This window comes from Ahaetulla prasina, chromosome 3 (genome assembly GCF_028640845.1).
Source record: "Ahaetulla prasina isolate Xishuangbanna chromosome 3, ASM2864084v1, whole genome shotgun sequence".
NCBI lineage: Eukaryota > Metazoa > Chordata > Lepidosauria > Squamata > Colubridae > Ahaetulla > Ahaetulla prasina.
The window spans coordinates 196,469,844-196,492,294 of NC_080541.1; the positions used below are offsets into that span (position 1 = coordinate 196,469,844).

Below are 22,451 nucleotides of genomic sequence, written 5' to 3' on the forward strand. Positions count from 1 at the left end.
CCTAAAAGAAATATTATTAAAGACAATGAGGTTTTGAAAGGTCTACCAATAATACCAATTTAGATGTTCATATCCTTGTGCAAACAGGAAAGGATGCTTGTTCTATAACTTCTGAAACAGCAAGTCATTGGAGATATTGTATTAAAAGCTGCATAAAGAGTTTGTCCAGACTGATTAAGCAGTTTAATTTATTGGGAAGCATAAATCTGGCACAGCACTTCATTTAATTTCAGGCAAAGAGCGATGTAGACTTACAGTTACTGTACCTTTTCTACCATATATGTCAAAATTATGAGAAAGGGGGATTTAGAATGCAAATACAGTGTAGTGGTTAAGATACTGGACTAAAGACAGGGAAACTCAGGTTTTAATCCTCCCTTAGATACAGGTCAGTTGGGTGACTTTGGGCCAGTCCCTCTCTTTCAGCCCTAGGAATTGGGCGATGACAAACAGTTTCTATGATCTTGCAAGGACTTGTCCAGACAGTTGCCAGGAATGAGCATTGACTTCAAAACACCTCCCCAACCCCCAAAATTGTCTTAGATGTAAGAATTTTCCCTTAGTGACAGATTCTAAAGTATGTGTTGATGGCAACATCTGTAAAGCTCTGGGGACCTATAAACCTGGGCCTAGAGTTATATACTTCTTTGTTACATGCAGGGATTTAAAATATTTGAATCCTGCTGCCACTTCAGTATTAGGGCTAGGTGGCTCCATGATCTGATGTAGAATAACTGTGGGGGGAAAAATCAGCTTTTCCTAAAATGCACTCACAGGAATAATCATGTTAAAATGCATATTGTCAAACATCTACTTTTTTTTTTTTTTTTGAAGAACAAACTAATTAATTCTGTGCACCAAATAGAAAAGAATACACAGTAGGCCAGTTGAAACTGACAGGGAGTGTCCTGTTAAACACCATTTAATAATTCTCCAAAGGAAGAGAAGGGGCGGAAGTGGGGGAAAACTTTCTATTATGTCTATTGCTTGGTCTGATTTACCAAATACTTGTGAGTGAACCTTTTTAGTTTTGACCTTGTGCCAGTCTAAAAGCCTATGCTGGCCATCCATTAAGGGGTCAAAACTTCACTCTGTTGCCTTGCATGGGGAGCACAGAGCACTATGTAACCATGGGCCTGGCTGGCTCCATGACAGCTTTCCTTCTCATACATGTATATTAAATGGTTATCTTTGATTTGTAATTTTTCTAAAATTTTATAATCTTATAATCTTTATGATTTAAAATTTTTAACCTTAAATTAATTTTAATATTTAATGTTAATTTTATATGTTGGTTTATATGTTTACATGTTGATTATATTGCACATGTTATGTTATGTTATGTTATGTTATGTTATGTTATGTTATGTTATGTTATGTTATGTTATGTTATGTTATGTTATGTTATGTTATGTTATGTTATGTTATGTTATGTTGCAGAGTTATTAGTCCTTGGAACACACTACCTGACTCTGTAGTCTCTTCTCAAAATCCCCAAAGCTTTAACCAAAAACTCTCTACTATTGACCTCACCCCATTCCTAAGAGGTCTATAAGGGGCGTGCATAAGAGCACCAGCGTGCCTACCGTTCCTGTCCTAATGTTCCCTTTGATTGTATCCAATTTGTATGGTTATTTCATGCTTATACTTATATATATGCTTATATATTATATAGTTATTTTCATGCTTATGCTTATATATACTGTTGTGACAAATAAAAATAAATAAATAAATAAAAATGTCCCAGAGCTTCTCTTTCAGGCAGATGTGCAGTTTAGAAAACTGAAATGAAATATATCTATGTCACCTATGTCTATCATTTGTGTGTATATACACACATTTTACAAATAATTTTCTGTGACAATTGCAAGTTGTCTAACTGTACTTTGAACAAACCTGCTGCAACCTCTGAAGTGCAACAATTTAAAACTGCTTCACAGACCTGCAGTGGCTGTGAAAACCCTGCCTTGGCTTCCAAAATAATACAGCTGAGCCAAACATCAACTGGTTGACTGTTATAGTTTCTCTATAAGTAGAGACCTACAATATATATAAACAGAAGATTAATTTCTTGTCAATCCCATTGGTTATATTGGGACCAAGTGCTCAACAGTGAGAAAATCTCTCGGCCAATTTTGGAAATGGATATTTAAATGAAATATCCAGTCTGCTCAATTGAAAAACATCCAAATGCAGTTTTCAAGCATTTAATTTGTTTATGAAAACAATTGCATGCAACATGTGTTAATTATAGTGCTGGACAATTTTTTTTCTATTTAATTCCCTTATAAACTTTGAATAACTTTTACAAGCACATGTTCATTCATCCTGTTTTCATTTAAAAAAACAGGTTTTATTTTCCTTTAAAATTTCTCCTCAATATATTTGACATATATATTAATCATATATGATTACTATTATGCACAATATTCCATAATATACATGTTTAATGCAGAAGTTCATTATCTATATTTTTGTATTTATTTTGATCAGAGAATTGCATCTCAAAACTTTGGAGAAGTGCCAGAAATTAAAAGACAATTGCTACTCTGAGAGGTGAAAACTATATCATTCATATGAAAATGTAAACATACTTTTATTTATTTATTTATTCTGCCCCTGTATGGAGTGTGATGGCTTAGTGACTAAGATGCTGAGCTTCTCGAGCAAAAGGTCAGCAGCTCAGCAGTTCAAATCCCTAGTGCCGCATAACGGGGTGAGCTTCTGTTACTTGTCCCAGCTTCTGCCAACCTAGCAGTTCGAAAGCATGTAAAAAATGCAAATAGAAAAATAGGGACCACCTTTGATGGGAAGGTAACAGCATTCCATGCACCTTTGGCATTTAGTCATGCCAGCCACATCTTTGGACGTCTTTGGACAGCGCTGGCTCTTCAGCTTTGAAACAGAAATGAGCACTGCCTCCTAGAGTTGGGAACGACTAGCGAGGGGAACCTTTACCTTTTATTCTGCCCATCTCCCCTACAAGATAACTCTGGGAGACTTACAAATTATAGAAATAAGCGAAACATAGTTAAAATATTAAAATGAATAAATATGAAAATATTATTAAAAACTGTGCTTAAAACTATGCTTCAAGAGCCAAGAGATGGATGGGATGGGGATGAGATCTTACCCAGGTCAGCCACCTCCAGCAGTGAGCACCCTCCTCAGGGCCCCAGGCCAACCAACAACATCAGGACATCCTGGACATAAACTGTTTCAGCTCCTACCCTCAAAACGATGCTATAGAGCACTGCACACCAGAACAACTAGACACAAGAACAGTTGTTTCCCGAAGGCCATCACTCTGCTAAACAAATAATTCCCTCAACACTGTCAAACTATTTACCAAATCTGCACTGCTATTAATCTTCTCATCGTTCCCATCACCAATCTCTTTCCATTTATGACTGTATGACTGTAACTTTGTTGCTGGCAATCCTTATGATTTATATTGATATATTGACCATCATTTGTGTTGTAAATGTTGTACCTTGATGAAGGTATCTTTTCTTTTATGTACACTGAGAGCATATGCACCAAGACAAATTCCTTGTGTGTCCAATCACCCTTGGGCAATAAAAAATTGTATTCTATTCTATTCTATTCTGGAAAGCCAAAAGGCAGATGGTAGAATGTTCCACAGGTTGGAACCTCAGCAGAAAAGGGTTTTTTTCTTTAATCACACTTGTTTCAATATCTTAGAAGACAGGATCCATAGCAGGCCTCTTCCGCTGGCATCGGTTTCTTCATCTGAGTCATCTTAAATCAGATTAGACAATCTAACTAAAATGTAACATTTCCTTTTCCATTCTGAGGTATGATTAACCTATTTTTAACATGTATTTAGATGTGGAAAGCAATGCATGTCTCTACTTAATGCTCAACAGAGCAACTCAGATTAAGATTCTGGACAGATGGATTTCTAAAGCCACTCTTTTCATTGTTTTGAATGTGATGATTCTGGTCTCTTGTTTACTTTTCTTCTTAAACAATTCAATGCAACAGAAAGCACCATAGTGCACAAACCAACTAAATATCCCCAAAACATGTTAAGTAAATCAAGACACACAATAATCCCAGGGGGTAGGGAAAGGGAACAGGAATCATCTATAACATACAGTGTAAGAACTGAACAATGACTATGTAGGACAGGCTGGCAGAAGATTAGCAGAGCTCACACATGAACACCAACTAGCTGTCAGGAGTTATGATGAAAACTCCCTAATTACACTAGGCATGGACAGACTTAACAATAATTTCAATTAGGAAAGCATCCTAAGCAAACTAAGTCCCAGAGAATTTCTGAAAGCCTGGCATTCAGACAACTCAGCCATCTACAGTACATAAACAACATTTACATACTGTTCAAAAGAGAGAATACAAAAGCTAAACCAAAAAAAAACCCTACTTCCTTTCCAGAAATCAACATTCAGATAAATAGAGATTAACATCGTGAATAATAATACCAGAACGATCAAGTAGCAAACAATACCCTAATTATTTGTAGACTTCCCCAGATCTACAAATATTCCCTTCTATTGGTAGTTAACATCCATTTAGGCACAGAATAAACACCAGTTTAATGATATTTACTATTCTATAGAAAAGAAATTTAATGTATACAAATGTATGGTATGTATTGGCTATGGCTCTACAGCTACCCAGGGCTGAGAGACTGCCGAATACCCTTGCCATAGCTCATTTTTAATGATATCTGTTTCACAGATAGGGCAATTAGGCTTCTGCACTGAAGGTGAGTCACTGTTCTACTTTTTTCCAGATGCAAGGCATTCTGAATTACCCAATATTAATCGTTTAGTATCAGAGCTTGGATAATTTAGAATGACAGGAGTAGTAAGAGTCTAAGCATCAGTCCTGTGTCCATTAGGTAATATAGTCTCCAGAAAATTATTTGGCAAAATAATTAGTGGGCAGAGATGTAAGAGGGAAAGGAGATAAACTGGAAGAGGAGAATTTAGTAGAAACAATTTTGCAGGAAGAGGGAGCAGACATGTGGTCAAAATTGGCAATGCTCTATCAAATCCTGTTCCTGTCAAAAGTGGTGTTCCCCAAGGCAGTGTTCTTGGACCAACATTCTTCATATTATACATTAATGATCTCTGTGACCATATTACAAGTAATTGTGTTCTCTTTGCTGATGATGTCAAACTATTTAACACCACCAACAATACAGCTACCTTTCAAAAAGACCTTGACTTTGTATCTGAATGGTCTGAAACTTGGCAACTCCAAATCTCAACCAGCAAATGCTCAGTCTTACATATTGGAAAAAAGAACCTAATCACTAAGTACAAGCTTGATGGACATTATCTTACAGATGACCCCCACCCTGTTAAAGACCTTGGAGTTTTCATATCAAATGATCTAAGTGCCAAAGCCCACTGCAACTACATCGCAAAAAAGGCTTTAAGAGTTGTAAACCTAATCTTGCGTAGCTTCTTCTCCAAAAACACTACACTACTAACCAGAGCATATAAAACATTTGCTAGACCAATTCTTAAATACATCTCGACTGTCTGGAACCCATACCACATTTCTGACATCAATACAATTGAACGTGTCCAGAAATATTTTACAAGAAGAGTTCTCCACTCCTCTGAATATAACAAAATACCTTATGCTACCAGACTTGAATAGGGACACGGTGCTCAGGGGCTAGGACGTTGAGCTTGTTGATCGAAAGGTCGGCAGCTCAGCGGTTCGAATCCCTAGTACTGCTGTGTAACGGGGTGAGCTCCTGTTATTTGTCCCAGCTTCTGCCAACCTAGCAGTTTCGAAAGCATGTAAAAATGCAAGTAGAAAAAATAGAGACCATCTTTGGTGGGAAGGTAACAGCATTCCGTGCGCCTTTGGTGTCTAGTCATGCTGGCCACATGACCATGGAGAAGTCTTTGGACAGTGCTGGCTCTTTGGCTTTGAAACGGAGATGAGCACCGCCCCCTAGAGTCGGCAACGACTAGCACGTATGTGCGAGGAGAGCCTTTACCTTTACCGTACCAGACTTGAAATCCTGGGCTTAGAAAATTTAGAACTACGCCGCCTTCATCATGACCTGTGTTTAACTCATAGAAGGAGGAGAGGAGGCTAAGGTTTCATAAAGAAGGAGGTTACTAGCAATTGGTGGTGGATGATAACCCAACTCTAACAGCCTGCTAAATTTGATGCATGTCATCAGGGCAGAGCAGTTGAACACAAACCAGATGATATGCATCTATTTTCTGAATTAGGTCATCAGCTCTACATACAACAGCAAGCTGTACATAATTAATATTTTGTATAGCAAATGTAAACATAGCTGATGAGACAATTTCTGTAGATGCATAATGCCAGTTTGCACATTTCTTTCAAAACAAATCTAAAGACCCAAAGAATAAGCTCACAAAAGCTGCAAATCCAGATATGTACTTTATTTCTTCCCATCAAGCTTTACAATTTCCAAAAGGAAAATAGAAGATCTGAGCAAACATTCTAAAGTTTTTATTTATGTATGTTTTTTATGAAGATGCTAGGTAACAGTGTATTGATTAACCACAGTTTTGCAGAGATAATGGGAAAGTCATTTGATTTAAAAACAAAACAAAATGGGGAATCTAAAGTATCTGAAAAAAAAGAAAAACCTTTTGTTTCCTGAACTGAAAGTACAGGAAAATGGAGGGAAATTGATTTATCCTAGATCTTTGGAACACAAGTGTCTGCAACACACAGGAATTCTGGTATATCACTGACATAGAGATTAAAAAGCTGCCGTCAATAATTTTTTACTATGTAAATAGTCAGAATCAATTCAAATTTGAACTTATTTGCTTTTTCTTGTAGGAAGTTTGTTTACTAAAAGTTTTCTCAGTGAATGACAGAGATTAGCATGGTTTTATGGTTTTATGGAACTTTGGGTAAAGTAGAGAATTGAGATTCTTCAAGTATGGGCTTGTTCTGAATTCAGAGACAGATAATGCCTTGGTATAATACTTGGTCCAGTTTCTTTTCTGCCTCACTTCGAGATTAGTTACTATCCTATCATCATAACCAAGTCTTGGAAATGGACTGTGATTGCTTCATATGGTTATCCTCCCTCAAGTGCCCTTGGTCCTGAAAGGATAAAATATTATGAATGATAATGAATAGTATAAATGATAACAAAGGGCCTTGCTGAGGTGATCATCATCAGCAGGACATGACAAATTTAAACACTGGTATTAACAATTATACAGTGTCCCAGGATTCAGTTTGTCTCCTTCATGAGTAAAAAAGAGGGCTGTGAAAATATTTACAGACCCCTCGCATCCTGGACATAAATTGATTCAACTCCTACCCTCAGAACGACGCTATAGAGCACTGCACACGAGAACAACTAGACACAAGAACAGTTTTTTCCTGAATGCCATCACTCTGCTAAACAAATAATTCCCTCAACAATCTCAAACTATTCACTAAATCTGCATTACTATTAGTATTAATCTTCTCATTCTCATATCACCCATCTCCTCCCACTTATGACTGTATGACTGTAACTTGTTGCCGTATCCTTATGATTTATATTTATATTGATTGTTTCCTAGTATGATTCAACTGCTTATTTGTACTCTATGACTATCATTAAGTGTTGTACCTTGTGATTCATGATGAATCCTTGTGTGTCCAATCACACTTGGCCAATAAATAATTCTATTCTATTCTATTCTATTCTATTCTATTCTATTCTATTCTATTCTATTCTATTCTATTCTTCACTGAGTTGTCTCTATGTATAGTTTTATGTACAATCTTGTCTGCTTCAAATCTCCAAGGATTTTACATAATAATTACTTCTATGGCTCCTGTGACTAAAGCAATATCTATAGTTTTGTAAGTTTACTCGGAGGATGGGTAACATCCAAAGCATTCATAGGAGTTGAAAATATTTGCAGAAGTTCATGCATGTCTTTAAGAGGATATTGCTAGAGTTTTAATAATGGAATAACTTATCCAATGGTTCTGTCAACACTGGAATGGAGCCCTAACATGAGAAACTTTTCTAGAAATTTCCTTTGCTGTAGATCCAGCAGATCAAAGGTCTCCTACCTTCTCCTATAATCAGTTTTATGGTCAAATATTACGACAGTGAGGTAAATTGCAATGGAGAAAGTCAGGCTGCAGCCAGGAAGTTTATTTCACCAAGATCAAAAGCTTTTCCTATTTGAGCTGAAATATGAGTCAGTCTAATATTGCCTCAGGTCCTAATCCTTTTAAGTTTTCTTGCTGTAAAGAAGGATAAAAAGGATGATTTTTTAAGGGTAGATAGGATGTAACCCCAAATGAATCAGATAGGAAATATAGGAAGGATAAATATAGGCTGAATTTAGAAGTAGATTTTAGTGTGAAATCACACAGTGATTAATGAAGAAAACCATTCATTAAAAAGATGTGGGAATATACATATTATACATAATAAGTAACAGATTTCAGTGTCTGGTTGGTGAATCATGTTTCCTCAAGGCATGATCAAAAGAGAGTCGGAGAATATGGTATTTGTTTATTTAACCATCAAAAGAATTGTCAGACATAACTAATGCAAAAATTCTTCTGCTAAATCTATCATTGTCTTGTTACAAATATTACAATCAGCCATGCAAATGATAAGGCTGAAAGGATGATTAACCTTAGTTTAGAAGGAATCTTATTACCCTTTTAATATCATTTTATTCAATACTTGGTTAGAGTCAATTTATTTTATTTATTTGTGCCTTCAAGTCACTCCTGAATAAGTCTTTGCAGGGTTTTTTGGTAAGTTTTCAGAAGTGATTTGCTCTTGCCTGCTTCCTAGGGCTGAGAGAGAGTGACTGGTCCAAGGGCACCCAGCTATCTTGGTGCTTAAGATCAGACTAGAACTCACAATTTCCCAGACTCTAGCCTGGTGTCTTAACCAAAATGACTTTTTAGCTATGGTCAAACCCAGAGTCATATCTGAAGTCCAATTTATGAAAGAGAGAACCATATCAGTTAACAATAAAAAATCAGGTTTTGCGCTGCTAAAACATTTTAGAATTATGAAACAACTAAAGTAAATCCTTACCCTTTGCTATGAGTGTTCCCTTGCCAAATATAAATCAATTTTTAAAATGAAGATCAGCTGAATTACATTAATTTAAATTATTTTCAATTATTTAAATTACATTAATTTACAATTATTTTCAGACTTTAGGGATAAAACTCAGGTATATGTTATTTTCTATTTCCCCCAAACTTCTCTTAATAGCAATAGCACTTAGACTTATACACCACTTCATAGTGCTTTACAGCCTTCTCTAGGAGTCCTCAGAATCAGCATATTGCCCACAACAATCTGGGTCCTCATTTTACCAACCATAGAAGGATGGAAGGACCTTGAGCTGTTCAGAATCAAACTCCTGGAGTGAGCAGTGAGTTAGCCTGAAGTATTGCATTCTAACTACTGCACCACCACGCCTCTTCTCTTTAAGACGTATTTTGGTAGTTATTCAACATTTTCAAGAAGCACTTTCATTCCTTCAAAAAGTAAGGAATATGGAGACCACCCAATTATTATTCATTGAGAAGAATTGCCTTTTCTTTTACCATTGGTAATCAGAAATACTCAGAGGTGAAATTGGCTTAGTAAATCACAGCAAAATTCCACTGAGGACTTGGAAAATAATTCATAGGTTTTATTCCAGCCATAAAGTACAAATGAAACATTATTTAACATCAAATTCCTATTGAAATTAATACCCTTATTTCTGCTATGTTAACTAAGATATACTCCTAATGTACCTGTACATAAAACTGAAATTAGAGTAACATGCAAGGTGATCAAACTATTCGATACTTGCTCTAAGTGTTTGGGACAATCTATTAGTCAGTTTCACTTCCAGATTTTAGATGTGATGGCAGATCTTTGCATCTGTTCCAGTGGTGGGTTGCTATCGGTTCGCCCCAGTTCAGGCGAACCAGTAGCAACAGCGACGGGAGGCTCCGCTCACCCACCCGGACATCATCAAATATGATCTACGCATGCGCAGAAGTGGAGCATGTGCGAACCAGTAGCAAAGGTAAGTGAAACCCACCACTGAACTGTTTGCAAGCCACAGAAAAGATTGCCCAAAATTTCAGGTTGGCTGCCACATTGCAAGGACCAAGTTGCTCACTGATCTTCAGCATCACATTTTGCAAAAAGATTAATATTACTCTGAACATCTATACTGATGCTAAACTTATCAAACGAGTCAAGATAAGAATTAAGAATCACAATCCTGGCATGTCACCCAGTAACTGTTTTCAGAACTAGCATTTCCTATTTGGGCAAAATGAAAAAAGTAACAAATGTTCATCTATTTATACTTAATAAGAGCAAAACAATTAAACACTTTAAAACATGCATCTCTATTTGGCTTATTTATAAAAAGTGAAATCCATTTGGCAAAAGCTATAAGAATAAAATTAGAGTCAATGCAGGGATTTATTCAGCTTTAAATATAGACTCATTTAATTTGACCAAGTTGCCAACATCTGATGGATAAAGGAAAAAGCGACTCCCAAAGTGACATTAAATGTTGTTTTGTGACTGTGTAGAACATAATAAATTGTGAGTAGCCCTTGAAAATATGGGTGCATCACTGAAGTACTAATAATAAAGCCAAAGCTTAAATATGTTGGACATATTATATAAAAACTAGAATCATTAGAGAATATACTAAAGCTTGGAAAATGAAAGGCAGTTGAAAAAATAAGCTGATGGAAGACAAGGAGACTGGATGCAATCACTAATGACACTAACAGAAGCTTACAAGGGCATGGGGAGTTACAGTGGTCTGCTTTTGAGGAAAGTAACCTTGGTGTTTGGTGATAGTGGCATATTCCAGCCCCTTGTGCTTCGCCTCAAGGCCAGATAATCAGAACTTCAGTAGGCCTCCCTTTTGCCTGATGCTTCTGAATACCAGGTTGATTGGCACTAAGGCCTCTCTCACCATGATGTAACAGTGGATGAGAGAACCAACATGACATGCATTATTAGGACCCTACTGGGTTTGGGAGCTGGGGTGGAGATTTCTCCTCTCAGAAATATGCCCACCTGGGTTTCAAGTGTGGGATCAACTGAGACTCCAGGGTAGAGATGGGCTGTGGCCATTATCAATTGAAAGACTCTGGAAGTTTTTGGAGGTGCTGTTCCATAGATAACCAGATGTGAAACCCTATTTGTAGGCAAGAGATGCGTCCTGATAGTTACTGTATGTAGCAACTCTTCTGTTACATGGCAGCGTCTCTGCTTAACTCTGTGGCTAAATTGAAGTTCCCTTATGGTTTAGAGGACTTCAAGCAGCCTTCACTTGACCTGGGGTCAGAGATGGCTTAAGAGTTGTGACCACTGGCAACATGAAAGTGCCCCCTAGGGTCACATGTTAGATGTTTTGAATGTTTAATCTCAGGATAGTGGTTGTGCGATCTGGAGTTAGGGAATGTTGTCATCAATCCTTCATCATAAGCAGATCACTCCCTGTTAGTCCTGGAGTTTTTTATGGCTCCTCACTGCTTTTTAAGTGGTCATATAAATTGGATTGAGAAATAATTGAGTGAAATGCTCCAAAACTGGAAAAATTTAAGAAAATGTTGGATAACCATTTGTCTGAAATGGTGTAGGATTTCCTGCCTGGGCAGGGGCAGGGGTGAAATGCTCTCGGTTCAGACCGGCTCACGAGATCCGGTAGCGATGGCGGCTGCTGGTTCAGAGGACCAGTAGCAAAAATCCCTGGCCCCGCCCCCCCTTCCTCTGCTGAGCCGCACCATTAGCAGAGGGTTTTTTTTTTCTTTTAGAAGCAGGTTTTTAATAATAATAATTATAATAACAACAGAGTTGGAAGGGACCTTGTAGGCCTTCTAGTCCAACCCCCTGCCCAGGCAGGAAACCCTACACCATCTCAGACAGATGGTTATCCAACATTTTCTTAAAAAATTCCAGTGTTGGAGCATTCACAACTTCTGCAGGCAATTTGTTCCACTTATTAATTGTTCAAACTGTCAGGAAATTTCTCCTTAGTTCTAAGTTGCTTCTTTCCTTGATCAGTTTCCACCCATTGCTTCTTGTTCTAGCCTCAGGTGCTTTGGAGAATAGCTTGACTCCCTCTTCTTTATGGCAGCCCCTGAGATATTGGAAGATTGCTATCATGTCTCCTCTAGTCCTTCTTTTTATTAAACTAGACATACCCAGTTCCTGCAACCGTTCTTCATATGTTTTAGCCTCCAGTCCCCTAATCATCTTTGTTGCTCTTCTCTGCACTCTTTCTAGAGTCTCAGCATCTTTTGTACATCGTGGCGACCAAAACTGAATGCAGTATTCCAAGTGTGGCCTTACCAAGGCATTATAAAGTGGATTTAACACTTCACGTGATCTTGATTCTATCCCTCTGTTTATGCAGCCCAGAACTGTGTTGGCTTTTTTAGCAGCTGCTGCACACTGCTGGCTCATATCTAAATAGTTGTCCACTAGGACTCCAAGATCCTCTCACAGGTACTACTATTGAGCAAGGTACCACATATAGGGGCCGGAATAGCTCAGGCTGTAAGGAGCCTGTTATAAGAACACAATAGCCTGCAATTACTGCAGGTTCAAGCCCGGCCCAAGGTTGACTCAGCCTTCCATCCTTTATAAGGTAGGTAAAATGAGGACCCAGATTGTTGGGGGGGCAATAAGTTGACTTTGTAAATATACAAATAGAATGAGACTATTGCCTTATACACTGTAAGCCGCCCTGAGTCTTCGGAGAAAGGCGGGATATAAATGTAAAAAAAAAAAAATACGGTACCTGTGCATTTTGGTTTTTTTGCCTAAATGTAGAACCTTACCTTTTTCACTGTTGAATTTCATTTTGTTAGATAGCTCCCAATGTTCAAGTCTGTCAAGCTCCTTCTGTAACTTGAGCCTATCTTTTGGAGTGTTGGCTATTCTTGCCAGCTTGGTGTCAGCTGCAAATTTGATGAGTTTCCCATCTATCCCCTCGTCCAAGTCATTGATGAAGATGTTGAAGAGTACTGGGCCTAAAACAGAGCCTTGGGGTACTCCACTGCATACTTCCCTCCATGCGAATGTAATTCCATTAAGGACTACACATTGAGTGCGGGTGGTCAGCCAGTTACGAATCCATCTGGTGGTGTTGCTGTCTAACCCACATATTTCTACTTTATCTAGTAGTAGGTTATGGTCTACTTTATCAAATGCTTTGCTGAAGTCCAAGTAAATTATATTGATAGCATTCCTCTGGTCCACTAGTTTTGTCATTTTGTCAAAGAATGCAATGAGATTAGTCTGGCATGATCTGTTTTTGACAAACCCATATTGGCTTTTGGTTATTATTTTGTTTGCTTCTAGGTTTTCGGTGATTCGTTACTTGATTATCTTTTCCAGAATCTTTTCCGATATTGAGGTCAGCCTGATAGGTCTGTAATTTCCTGGATCTGTTTTTTTTTCTTCCTTTTTTAAAGTTGGGAACTACATCAGCTCTTTTCCAGTCCTCTGGCAGCTCCCCTGTGCTCCAGGATCTTTGAAAGATATAGTTCAGTGGTTCTGAGATCTCGTCTGCCAGTTCCTTCAGAACCTTGGAGTGTAATCCATCCAGTCCTGGTGATTTGAACTCGTCTAGGGTAGACAGGGGTGTGTTTTTTGGGTTTTTTTTTATTTGCATTTATATCCCGCCCTTCTCCAAAGACTCAGGGCAGCTTACACTATGTCAAGCAATAGTCTTCATCCATTTGTATATTATATACAAATTCAACTTATTGCCCCCAACAATCTGGGTCCTCATTTTACCTACCTTATAAAGGATGGAAGGCTGAGTCCACCTTGGGCCTGGTGGGACTTGAACCTGCAATAATTGCAAGCAGCTGCTGTTAATAACAGACTGTCCTAGCAGTCTGAGCTACTCAAGGTGTTCACTTACCATTTTCTTCTCTATTTTAACTTGTGGTCATAATCTGTTTTTTGTGGTGCTGTTTTTGATAGGTTGGATTGTTTTTTTTTTCCTTTTGTGTAAAGACAGATGCAAAATATGAGTTAAGTAGATCTGCTTTCTCCCTGTTGCTTGTCATCTTCTTGCCACTTTCTCCCAGCAATGGCCCAATTGTTTCCTTGACTTTTTTCTTGTTTTTAACATTTTGGAAGAAGTTTCGGTTTTCTTCAGCCGAAACATGCCTTTAAAAGTTTTTTTTAAAAAAAGCCTTTGAGGATCCCGCCCCTCAGCTGAGATCGGCAGAGCCTTTAAACTTTAAAAAAAAAATTTAAAGGCTCCTCTGGCGATCTCACCTGAGTTCCTCATCAGCAGAACCTTAAAAACCATGTTTTCTGTAGAAAACATGTAGAAAACCTCCTTTTAAGAGATTCTAAGGCACTTACCTGATTACTGATCGAATGCATGGCTTTTTTCCCAGCCCGAAAGCCCTAGTTTCACTTTCAGCACCAGACAGAATCAGTTGCTTAGCTAATCTATTTCATCACTGAGCAACTAATGCTGGCTGGCTTTGCTGGCTGAGGAACTCTGGGAATTGAAGTCCACAAACCTTAAAGTTACTAAGGTTGGAGACCCCTGATCTAAAAAATATAAATAAAATAAAATAATAAAATAAAATAAAATATTTGTGTAGCTTTCTGAGATTTGGTGTGTTTCTGTAATGTTTCACTCTAACTACACAAACACACAAAATCTCAGAAAGCTGTATGTGACATTTTGTGTCTGTGTGTGTGTGTGTGTGTGTGTGTCATTTGTGTTGTGTTGTGTTGTGTGTGTGTAAAGTGTGAAAGTTGGTTTTTGAGCTTTTTATGGCTGTGTGAAGTGTGAAGTGCAACTGTTTTTACATTGTGTGTGAGTCAGTTGTGTTGTGTTGTGTGTGTGTAAAGTGTGAGAGTTGGTTTTTGGTACCTCTTATTGTTTTTTATACTTTGTTTATTATTTTTATTATTTATTGTTATTGGCCACGCCCACCCAGTCATCTGACCACCAAGCCACACCCACCAATTAAGCCATGCCCACAGAACCGGTAGGGAAAATTTTTAGATTTCACCCCTGGGGAGAGGATAGGACTAGAAGGTCTCCAAGGTCCCTTCCAACTCTGTTGTTGTTGTTGTTGTTGTTGTTGTTATAAATATTTCTCAAGTACAAATGAGAAGGAGAACATACTTCAGTGCTAAAGTTTGGGTTTAAAGTACATAAAGAGGAGGGATCCTTGGTGCTAAGTTTGCTTGTTTTCTTGCAGACATCTCATTACCCAAACTAGGTATATTATCAGTGTTATTAACAATTGTGATTGCTGTCCTTACTAGCAAGGACAGCAAACAGCAAGAAAACATGCAAGCTCATGTCATCCTGAGCTACAAATATTCTCCCTTGTTGGTACATAAAGATGCTTATATGAAAAAATACTAAGTGTGTACAAAATGTTAAAATAAACAGCTGTTTCCCAAGGATTTTTCATGTAGAATTTTATAAATCAAAATTTTAAAATAGGCTTTAAAAGTTAAGTTATAATTTTGTTATTATTATTTTCATCTTCATCAGTTTATATTCTGCTTTTTCTCAGTACAGATTTTGATTATTTAATAACCTGAGATGGCAAAAGCTATATATGGCTTACAAAAAGCACTGGAGGCAGCCCTTATAAACCTACAAAAGTTGATACAAAATTGCAAATAGTAATATGACAGAATGGAAAAATGAGTGACTACATGATTGGCAAATAATCCTATTATGCTTCATTTTATTTTAATGTTAAATGTAAATGAAATTAAGTCAAATTTAATTTTTGTTCTGGTCTTACTCATTAATTTTTGGAATGTAGCCAAAGATTAAGTACAACTCTCAGCCTGGAAAAATGTGTTAGGGACTTAAATGGCACATATAGGGGTGAACCTGTATACTGCAATAAATGTTTTTGCATTTCCATAATACTTTCATAATATAGTCATTTTGGGTAGAACAAAAATCATGTCAAATTCAAGGTAATTCATGCAGACCGAATACTGTGTGTTAGATATTAGCTAAACATTATCTTCCAAAATAGTGTCCCAGATAATGCATCACTAGGCTCAGTAATTCCCACTATTCATCACCAGTCTCAGCAGTAAAAAAAGAGGTCACTGTCATATATTAAATTTGAAATAAATTAACAAACCTTCCAACAATTCTGATACAAATAATAGATATTTTTATATACTGTGGGAGAAGCATTACAGTTCTGAATTGTAGCAAGTGGTGCTTTTTCTCTTCTACCAAGCACACATTTTTCTACATTGCAAAAAATTATTTTTGCCTGATTACCATGCATTCACTTTTTAGATCACCTCTTTATATTATATTCTGATCCATACCTTAAAATAAATTAGGATTCGTGGTACCATTTTATTTGCATTCACACTCTGACCATCCCGATTATTTTTAGGTAGTTTTCTTTTGAAACTGAAAATACCACTTCCAAGGTGTGGAGAGTCAGGAAGATGACCTTGACAGAGATATGCAAGATCTATAGCTAGAGCGATAAGAAGTGAAAAATATTTTAAGTCTACAACTGCAGAGAATGAAGATAATAGGGATAGGTGAGATTTGTTACCAAAGCAACAAGAGGAAGAACATATTTTAAGTCCACAAGAAGCAGAAAATCTGCAGAAGCAGCTTAGATAGGCTCACTGTAGTATTGGGGGTGGGGTAGTGTGATACAGTTCAATCAGAATTGCAAGATCTTCGCATTATAGCCAATTCAAATAAAAATACTTTTAGCTTTCCCATAGAGTTGACTTCTTGGTTTGGTTTACCAGGGCCATTGACGCTAAAGCAATGCTGTGGTTCTCCTGGCTCCTGTGTTCAACTGTGTACTGAAATGAATGCCTTAATGTCCTAGTGCTGTGATGGTGAACCTATGGTGCATGTGCCAAAGGTGGCACGCAGAGCCTTCTCTGCTGGCAGGCCAGGGTTGAAATGCTACCGGTTTGCACCAGTTCGGGAAAACCAGTAGTGACAAAAACTACTGGTTTGGGCAAACCGGTAGTGATAAAAACTACCAATTCATCCAAAATTGCATTTCCGAAGATCAATTGTGCTGCGCAGTTTATATTTGTAGCGAATATAGATCACGCAGCACAGCTGTTTGGACATCATGCATGCAGTTTGGGCACTCAGTGTCTAAATGGTTCGCCATCACTTTCCTAATGCTAGCGATTATATTAACTATTTTACTATGGTATGTAATTTGCTTGTTTGGGAGGGATGCACGGATTGGGATAGGGGAATGTGGGCTGAGATATCATATGCACTGTGGCAATGTTTCTCAATTTCAACTTTAAGATACAGTTTAGGCTTGGCTGAGGAATAATTTACCAAATAAATATCTATGAACCACTAAGATCTCTATTCATCTTGGGCTAGGATCTGTTTCAAAAGAAATGCATAAAAATATGTTCATTGACTAACTGATATTAACTTTGATTACAGTACCTGATTTTCAGCTAAAATACCAGATAGTAGTACTGTTCTTTGGTCAAAATGCACTCCATAAACTAAAGCTGTAATTGATGAATTTGACTTTGATGACTTCTGAAAATGTATTGAAAATGGCTCTCATGTCAAATGCATGTTATGAATCAATCTTCTTTTTTATTTAATGGGTCATCTCCATGCTTACTGTAATTATTGTTAAGGAGCCCTTCAGATTAATATATCTCAAGAATCATACATAATTAAATGAAAATAAATAGTTACACAAAGATAAGGGCTGTTGTATGAAATTCTACCTGATAGAATATATTATTTTATTTTAGATTTATCACTGAATTAGAATGTTGTCTCTTATTCTGAAAGCTTTTAGGGAAATATATGATGATAAACCTTGAAAATCAAATTAGGAGGAAAAGGGAAAGGGAAAGAACTTTGTGTTATAAATCTGTGCCAATATTGTAAGGCAGCTCACCAACCATAGCTTCCCCTAAAGGTTTACAACAGCAAAATAGTCCCAATGATCACATATGGTGGGAAAATGTGGGGATACTGTATATAAATGCTCCCTTGCTAGAACAGATACAATGTACTTTTCTGACATGTATCTTTGGGATGTATAAGTCTACTCCAGTTTCAGGAGTAAGGGTAGAGTTGGATATATACCCTATACAAAGCTATTTAGTCTTTAAAATTTTTCAAATACTGCATGAAGATCCTATCTATGGAACCAGATAGATTACCTAAATCATATTTTGAAGAAGAGCTGCATAACATGCTGCCTCACAGTTTCAAATGCCATCTCACAATATGGATTCTCTATCCAATTCCCAGTCCAATCAGATCTGAAAGCCAAAGAAATTTTCAAACGAAGAGTCATTGATGTGGCTGCCCAAGAGTATATAGCACCATTTAAATATGTTAAGACTTTGAAGTGGTTGTCTCAACAAATGTCAGCCTTCCAGTGAGAAAACTATTTAACAGCATATATGCCTCAACATCTCAGAACAGCTTTTTCTAGAGCTTGTTTTGAACAATTGGACTCAATGGTAAGAGACATGGGAGGTTTTAGGAGATTCCATCTAAAGAAAGACTGTGCATTTGTAGAGCACCAGACTTTGAAGACATTGGGCATATTCTTTTTCATTGCAAATTGTACTTTGCAGAAAGGGCTGCTTACTTACATTCTTACTTAAAAACTGAAAAATACTGGGGCACCTGGGAGAAATGTATTATTTTTGGCAAGGAACATACCTGCTTATTACTAGTAAGACTGCATTCTTTATTTCAAGAGGACAGAATATTTAGATCAGATTGGGGTTAATGATAATAGGAACTGCTTACTACCGTGTTTCTCCAAAAAAGATGACCCACCTTGAAAAGAAGCCCTATCACGTTTTTGAGCGCATGCGATCAAATTAAGCCCCAATCACAAAATTAGTCCTAATTAAGACCCCACTCACCCCAGGGTGCAGGGCGGTAGGGCAAGGCACACAGATAAAAAATAAGCTAGGGTGGGGATAGGGGTGGTGGAGCTGCCCTACTTACCAGGCCTCGCACATCCCAACAACTGCATTGCCTTCTTCTGTGGCTACTTCTTCTGCAACTGTAATGTATTTGAACTTTAGGAGGGAAATTTGGGCGGGAACATGCACGTTGCTGATTGGCTGATGCCTCAGCCAAAATACTATTTAAAGAGGGGGTTTTGCCTGTTGGCTTTTGCTGGGACCACAATAAACCAAAGAGCTGTTGTCACTTGTATTGTCTCCTGCCTCTTCATTGCCCGAACTTAACATTGGCGATGAAGGTGGGATATTGAAGGCAGTGAGACTAGGAAAAGAGCTGAAGGAGCAACGTAATTTCAAACCCAGACAGTATCAAGAGCGGAAACATAGCGATGTCGAGCTATACGCTGCCAGTGCCATTCGACCCAGCCAAGGAGAAATGGGGGTCGTACATGGCTCGTTTCGAGTGTTTCCTCGAAGCTAACAAACTGCAAGGAGTATCGGATAATCGGAAGCGCGCTTACTTCCTGAGCCACTGTGGGCCAGAAGTCTTCGATACCGCCGAATCGCTGTCGGAACCAATGCCGGTACAGTCGGTGCCATGGGAAACGCTACAGATGACGCTACGAGCACACTACGCGCCGGTGCCATTGAAGTTTGTACAACGGTTCGAGTTGAGGCAAAGAGTTCAGCGAGAGGGCGAATCGATAAGCGTGTACATGGCTGCATTAAGGAAAGCCACAAACCACTGTGAGTATAGAGACTTGGAGGACTCTTTATTAGAACAACTCATTTGTGGGGTCAGGGACATCCGACTACAAAGGCGGCTGCTGTCGAAAAGCAACCTAACCCTGGAGATAGCCCTGGATGAGGCCAGGGCACATGAGATGTCCACCAAAACGGCGGAAACCTTACAATAGCCGAACACGTCGAATGCCATGGCGAAAGCAACGCAAGTCCACAGCGAAGAAATCCAGGCCGAATCGGACAGTGAGGAAGAGGAAGAGGTTTTCCACACCGGGAGGCTGGAGAGAGGCAACCGGGACGAGTGCGTGAGTCGCGGAGGCCAAAACCAATGACAGAATTGCAGGTTCAAAGACGTGATTTGTCGGCAGTGTGAAAAGAAAGGACATATAGCTCAGGCCTGTCGAGCCTCCCAACCTTCCCACCAAAGATTCAAACCGGCAAATCAACAGGGCGCCGGTTCAGCGAAGCGGCCAGGGATTGGCCAGTTCAAAAAAGGCGCAAAGTCAAATCACACCACTGTGCGAGTGGGCCACGCATCGACACGACTAGAAAAGAAAATATTCACTAAGACCTACATTGAAGGAGTGCAGTGTAAAATGGAGGTGGATACTGGCTCATCAATCACGATTATGTCCGGGGACACGGTCGCACGGGACCTGCCAGAAATCGCGAAACGACAGCTGCAACCCCAAAAGCTGAGAGTGCAAGACTACCAGGGAAACCAGATCCCCGTTAAAGGAGCCACAACGGTCAGAGTAAGATATGGACAATTCAAGAAAACCCTGCCGATCACCATCATTGACAGAAACCTGCCCAGTTTACTGGGACTGGACTGGTTTCGAGCCCTAGGAATGGGCATAATCGGGATCCACAGCAATGGAGTCAACCTGAAGGACGAATTGTTGAAGGAATTCGAGGACGTTTTTCAAGACAGCCTGGGCAAGTATGTGGGGACCCCCATTTCATTCAATTTGGACCCCCAGGTGCTCCCATTAGATTAAAAGCTAGGAGGGTCCCGTTCGCCCTCAAACCCAAGATTGACAGGGAACTAGATAAATTAGTAAGCCAGGGAATACTAGTCCCTGTCGACCATGCAAAATGGGATACACCAATAGTGACCCCAGTCAAACCGGATGGATCAGTCCGGATTTGCGCTGACTATAAGGCAACGCTTAACAAAGCATTGCAAAAGAGTGCTTACCCCATTCCCGTAGTGAAACATTTGTTGCACTCGTTAGGGCAGGGACAGGTCTTTGCCAAACTCGATCTGGCTCAAGCCTACCAACAATTACCGGTTGACAACGGAACGGCCGAAGCGCAGACGATTGTCACACATCGGAGCGCTTTTAAATGCACTCGACTTCAGTTCGGAGTTAGTGTAGCCCCCGGGTTATTCCAAAACCTAATGGAACGACTCCTACAGGGTCTACCAGGAGTAGTTCCATATTTCGACGATGTACTGGTATCAGCAGAAAACTTGGAAGAATTAGGGGTCAAATTGCAGAAGGTTTTGGGTATTTTCAGGTCTGCGGGGCTTAAGGTTAAACTCAACAAATGCCAGATAGGAGTTGAATCTGTAGAATTCTTGGGTTACCGGATAGATAAGAATCTACCCAACTGAGAGCAAAGTGCGAGCCATTAGAAAGGCTCCAACCCCAAAAAACAAAACAGAATTACAAGCATTTTGGGGGCTTGTAAACTTCTATGCGGTATTTTTAAAAAATAAGGCAACGGTAGCCGAACCACTACATAAACTGCTAGCGAAAAAAGCTTTTTGGACTTGGGGCAGGGTTGAGGCTAAGGCATTTGAAGGCGTTAAGAATCTCTTGTCCAGCGATAGCCTTCTAGTTCAGTACAATGGGACGTTGCCACTAGTACTAGTTTGTGATGCATCACCCTACGGGGTAGGGGCTGTCCTCAGCCACAGGTTACCAAATGGTTCAGAAGCCCCTATCGCATATTTTTCCCACACGATGTCCACAGCCAACTATAGCCAACTGGACCGGGAAGCCCTGGCTATAGTTTCTGGGGTTAAAAAATTCCACGAGTACCTGTTTGGGCGGCAATTTGAAATAGTCACAGACCACAGACTTTTATTGGGACGCTTGGCGGGGGACCGTCCAACACCGGTTGCATTATCATCCAGGCTTACCTGTTGGACTATTTTCCTGGCAGCATATTCGTACAAACTGTCTCACCGACCGGGCAAGGACTTGGGACATGCGGACGCTTTAAGTAGATGCCCGTTGCCAGAGACTATTGAAGACCCGACCCCAGGGACGCCAATCTTGTTAATTGACTTTTTGGACTCTGGCTCAGTCACATCTATGGAAGTGACTAGGGCATCTTACAAAGACATTGTCGTAAGAACTGTGATCGGTTGGGAGCAGAGGGGATGGCCCGCTGCACCGGGGGATCGTTTCAAAGAGTTTACAAAAAAGCGTTCGGAACTGTCGGTACAAGGGGGTTGTCTGTTATGGGGGGATAGAGTGGTTATTCCGGACAAATTATGAGGGCATGTGTTGGAACTATTGCATGTGGGCCACCCGGGGATTGTAAGGATGAAAAGCCTGCGAGAAGTTGCGTGTGGTGGCCACAAATGGATAAAGACATTAGCGACTGGGTAGGGAAATGCCAAGCATGTCAAGAATCAAGGCCACTACCCCCAACAGCCCCCATAAGGGATTGGGAGAAACCCCAGGGTCCTTGGTCCAGG

The 22,451-nt window shown here is 39.2% G+C and overlaps 1 protein-coding gene across 1 annotated transcript in view; it reads right to left on the reverse strand.

Moving 5' to 3' along the window:
- PTPRT (protein tyrosine phosphatase receptor type T) overlaps positions 1-22,451 on the reverse strand; it is a 541,915-nt gene that overhangs the window by 374,196 nt on the left and 145,268 nt on the right. The gene's annotated exons all lie outside the window — the stretch shown is intronic.